The following is a 5,963-nucleotide window of genomic DNA, read 5'->3' on the forward strand; positions in this document are numbered from 1 at the left end:
TGCGTGAGTAGTTCATTGTAGACCTACAGGTCGGTAGTTAGTAGCTAGATGGCTTGCTCTCTCTCTCTCTCTCTTTTGATTCTCAATACAATGGTCTTTTGGAGATCTATTTGATGTAACTCTTTTTGTGGTGTGTTTGTTGGGATCCGATGAACTTTGAGTTTATGATCAGATCTATTTTATATCCATGAAAGTTATTTGAGTTTCTTTGATCTCTTATATGCATGATTACTTATAGCCTCGTATTTCTTCTTCGAACCTTTGGTTTAGTTAGGCCGACTAGATCGATTTTTCTTGCCATGGGAAGAGGTGCTTTGCGATGGGTTCGATCTTACGGTGCTCAATCCCAGTGACAGAAGGGGAAATGACACGTATGTATCGTTGCTATTAATGATAACAAGTGGGGTCTATTCCTACATGAATGGATCTTGTCTACATCAAGTCATCGTTCTTATTGCATTACTCCGTTTTTCCATGAACTTAATACACTAGATGCATGCTGGATGGCGCTCGATGTGTGGAGTAATAGTAGTAGATGTAGGCAGGAGTCGGTCTACTAATCTTGGACGTGATGCCTATATAATGATCATTGCCTAGATATCGTCATAATTATTTAAAGTTCTATCAATTGCCCAACAGTAATTTGTTTACCCATCATATGCTATTTTTCTCGAGAGAAGCCACTAGTGAAATCTACGGCCCCCGGGTCTATTTTCTCATCATATATTTTCAGATCTATTTTGCTATTTGCCTTTTCGTTTATTTGCAACTTTTATATTCAGATCTATATTATCAAAAACCCAAAAATACCTCACTGAATTTTATTTGCTTTTATTTGCATCTATCAATCTACTAGAATTTTATCTCGTCAACTTGACAATTTCTTGTACCGTTATCCGAAAGGGATTGACAACCCCTTTTACACGTCGGGTTGCAAGTATTTGTTCTTTGTGTGCAGGTACCATTTACGTTGTGTTGCGTGGTTCTCCTACTGGTTTGATAACCTTGGTCTCATCACTGAGAGAAATACCTACCGTTTCTGTGCTGCATCATCCCTTCCTCTTTGGGGAAATACCGACGTAGTTCAAGCCGCATTAGATGTCGGAATAAGGAGCCCACTAAATTGATCACGACATCTAGGGAGCGGCTACAAGCCAGTCGACTGGCCACAAAATTGTTTCAGTCGATATGGCAACAGATTTTGGTAACCCGGCCGTACACCTTCAGCGGCAGTGTGATGTCAGGTTGGTAAGAGCTGATCGTCCTGGTGCAGCACAGAGCTGGCCGACGACCCATCATGCGCCATGCATGAACGCCAACAAAAATTTAGGACTAAGGAATACCATGGACTATGGCGTGGGAGCTGTTAATTACCGTGCAAAAATATTTTCAAAATAGTCCTAGAATATCATGCTTTTTTAATTATCATCATTTTAATTATTGTGAGTTATTAACCTGATAACCAAAAGAAGAAAAAGACTCGGTCGCCAAAATTTCAGATACTTGTGATGGTGCCACCATAAGGAATAAATGAAAAAAATAAAGATAAACAAAAACAATTATGAAGTTTTCTAACAAAAAATTAAAATAAATAATGACAAAATTTGCACACAATTTACACAAAAATTGCAAATGTTCACAATATGCAAAATAAGCAATGCGACATAAAACACAAGCAAATTATCCGTATAATATCACGATTTTTTAATTACCATCATTTTAATTATTGTGAGTTGTTAACCGGATAGCCAAAAGAAGAAAAAGACCCGGTCGCCTAAATTTTCAATAGTTGTCATGGTGCCACCTTAAAGAATAAATGAAAGAATGAATGAATTAGTGGAACTGGTATTACCCTTTTTGAAGAAATGAAATGAAATTAAATCTAAAACAAAATCAAAATAATAAAGTTTTCTACGGAAGAATGAATAAGTGGGATTGGTATAAACCTTTCAAGAGAAAGAAAATGAAAAAAGACTAAAAAAACAAAGTTTTCTAAGAAAGAATAAATTAGTGGCATTGGTACTACCCTTCCAGAAAAAAACAAAAAAGAAAATTATTAAAACAATCAAGTTTTGTAAGGAAGACAAAATTGGTGGCATTGGTATTACCCAAGAATTGCGCTTTCATATAATATGCAAGAATAACATATAATATTTAAATATTCGAATAAAAGAAATTTCCTAAGAACGAATGAATTAGTGGCACTTGAGTTACAATTAAAAAGAAATAAAGTAAAATGAAAAATAAAATAATGAAGTTTTTCTACAAAAGAATGAATTAGAGGCTTCGGTATTGCCCTTTAAGAAGAAATAAAATAAAATAAAAATAAATCAAAAACAAAATAATGAAGCTTTTTAGAAAGAATAAATTAGTGACATTGGTATTACCATTTAAGAAGAAAGAAAACAAAAAAAGAGAAATTTGCACAGAAATTGCACTTTTTATAATATGCAACAAAAGTATAAAATAGTAGAATTCTCACTAGAAATAAAGTTTCCTAAGAAGGAGACATTGGTATTACCCTCCTTTAAGAAGAAAGGAAACAAAAAATAGAAAAAATGAGAAATTTGCACACAATTTATGCAGAAATTGCACTTTTTTATAATATGCAAGAATTAGTATATAATAGTAGAATTCACAAAAAGAAAGTTTCCTACGACGGGATGAATTAGTGACATTGGTATTACTATTAAAAAATAAAGAAAAATGAAACAAACACTAAATCAAAAACAAAATAATGAAGTTTTGTAAGGAAAAATGAATTAGTGGTTTTGGTATTACCCTTCAGGAAAAATATATGAAATAACTACTAAAACAAAATCAAAATAATGAAGTTTTCTAAGTAAGAATGAATTAGTTGCATTGATATTACCCTTTAAGAAGAAATAAATTATAAAATAATCAAACAATAACAAAATTTACACACAATATATACAAAAAATTGCGCTTTCAATAATATGCAAGAATATGCATATGGTAGTGGATTTTTCACAGAAAATACAATTGTAATGAAACCGCACTATTTTAATAGTATGTAAGAAATAAGCACATAATAGTGCAATTTTCACAGAATAACAATGTATACACATATTATAAATTACTTACGTGTATAAATTTTTGTATTCAACCAACATCCAAAATATACCCATAAAAACCGACAAAAAACAGAAGCAAAAACGTACACAAACAGCCTAATAAGAAAATATGTAACAAGCTTCAGCCCAACCAAAAATCAACTGACCCAAAATAAGGGTCAATCAAAAAACGTACAGCCCAATACAAGATAGCAAACACAACAGAAAAAAACAACTAGCACGCATCTTGGAGCAGCAATCAACGGTTAAAATGACCCAAAAGTTAAAACTCAATCAGCTGACCTGTAGCTAAAGTTGACATCTATGGCCATTCAATTATTATCTTCTAATACCCCAAGTCAGTAAATGTTACTTGGTGACTCCATAGAGAGTAGAGACTCATACATTTTTCCCCGCAAAAAAAAAGAGAGACTCATACATTTTTCCCCGCAAAAAAAAAAGAGAGACTCATACATTTTGCAGTCCTCTAAAGCAACCTAGCAGGATCCTTTATATAAGAGAAAAGACGAGTAGGAATAACTAGTTTCTTATTCATGCCTTTTTCATGAATGAATCATTTCATTTCATGAAAGAACCTTTTTTTTTCCTAGAACGGATTTGGCCGTGTTGTTGCAAAAAGACCCCTGTAAAAAGTACTTAATTCGTGGCTAATTTGGTTTTGGTCTTATTTGATCAAATAAACGAGTTTATGGACTAAATCTGTTCACTTTTCATGTTAGTGGCCTAAAGCGTGTATTCTATTTGAGTTGATGGACTAATGACGCATTTCTCTCAAGATGCTACCTACAGTTAGAGCGCATCGGTCATATTTACACATGAGTGTCACAGACGTCTACAAGAGCACAGGAGGTTTGCATGCTTGCCAGCAGTTCAAGACTAAGCAAAAATTATACCAGCATCGGCATCTGCAGGCACGACTGACTGGAACGGCCCATGCACGCCAAATGTAAGAACCTTCTTGTGGACGATTGAATGAAGACGGCGGTCCATGCACGCTGAGCCGAAGAGGGTGAAGTGCCAAAAATCAACGGCGGTGGTAGTTTCGCGGAAGGCACTGGTACTGGCGGCTGGGGATACGTGGTTCTTGTATTCGTCGGAAGAAGTAGTGGTTGCTGGAGCTACGCACCTTGACCACGACGGAGGGGAAGCCTGCGGCAAGGCCAGAAATGGTGTAGCTCGCGTATCCAGAGATTCCACTGCAGCCATTGGCTCAAGCTCAAGCCATCACCAGCCACGGTCAGGACCTTGCTTGCTCCAAGTCCAAATGGTGCCATTTTCTGGGAGATTTCTTCTAGAGTTTCTATTGCATGGTCCACGATTCCCTCCATCTCCATGTGCAGTTATGGCATGGGAAAAGTCTTCCACTCATGCACTCGTGGACGCACTGGCGGAGCCAGAAAATATGTGTCGGGGGGCCAAGTGCTACTAAAACAGGTTGAGGAGGGCCAAAGTGTTGATTAGTACTAATTTTGCCGCTGTTCATAGCAAATTACCTACAAAATCCTGGTGTTAGGGGGGGAGGGGGGGGGGGGGGGGGGCAGTGCATGCACGTATGTACGATAATGAATGACGAGCATGACTGTTGACGTAGTACTCTCTCCGGTCATTTTTACTCTGCGTATTAAATTTGTGTTAGGTCTAAAATATCAAACATATATACTATGAAACTACAGTTTATAATGAACCTACCAATATTGATTTGGCATTGTGAATATTGATAATTTTTCTATAAGTGATTTTGAACAAAATTTATATGCAGACTAAAAAGGACAGGAGGGAGTACACACTAGAGTCGTTTTCATTTGGAAAACTCTTCCTTCCAGACGCACTATGCAAAACAAATTTAGAAAAGACACCCAAGGATAGCGAACCAACCTATGGTTGGATGGTTAGAGGGATAGTGGTGTTCAAGCCCTGGTGCTCGCATTATTCCTCGATTTATTTTATGATTTTCGGCGATGCACTTTCAGTGGGAGGAGACATTCCCGTCGATGCCGAGGCACATACGATAACTTCATAAATCTTAAGATGATATGCCGGCTCAGTCTATCGAAAATGCTCATAGGGGTAGGGTGTGCGTGTGTATTCATAAGGATGAGTGTATGCGAGTATACATGAGCGCTTGCGTCTGGACTGTGTTCAGAAAAAGACACCCAAAGATATCTTGATGTTACATCAAGAAAAACAATAAACAATCACTAGTAGAAAAAGGGTCATATGTCCCGGTTGGTAAGGGCCTTTTGTCCCGGTTGTTGAACCGGGACTAAAGGGTCGTTACTAATGCCCTAGCCCTTTAGTCCCGGTTCTTACACGAACCGGGACAGATGGGCCTCCACGTGGCCGGTGCGGCAAGTCCAGGCAGGAGGGCCTTTGGTCCCGGTTGGTGGCACTAACCGGGACCAATAGGCATCCACGCGTCAGCATTTAAGGGGCTGGGGTTTTTGTTTTTTTAAAGGGGGGGGGGGGTTGGGGGTTTTGGGGGGTTAATTTAGGTGTTTCATATATTGTGTTAGCTAGCTAATTAATAGAGAGAAGTGTCCTCTCTTATCTTCGTGCTTGGTCGACCCTACGTACTATATACGTATAGAGAGGACTAGAAACGCTAGCTAGTAAGCAAATGAAGGAAACAGAAGATCGTCATGAACATATATATGCATACAGAGAGAAGTGATATCGACCACCTCTCCTTCTCCGAGAGATTGGTCGAACAACAAGTTCTCGTATATCTATCCGACACTACCGGTTACATATATACAATAATTATCTCTTACAATATAATCTCCTAATTATATATGTACACAGGGTCCACATAGTATTCTCCGTTTTCAGCGATCACGTGGTCAAGGAAGAATGCCGCCAATTCCTCTT

This window comes from Triticum aestivum, chromosome 5D (assembly GCF_018294505.1).
Source record: "Triticum aestivum cultivar Chinese Spring chromosome 5D, IWGSC CS RefSeq v2.1, whole genome shotgun sequence".
NCBI lineage: Eukaryota > Viridiplantae > Streptophyta > Magnoliopsida > Poales > Poaceae > Triticum > Triticum aestivum.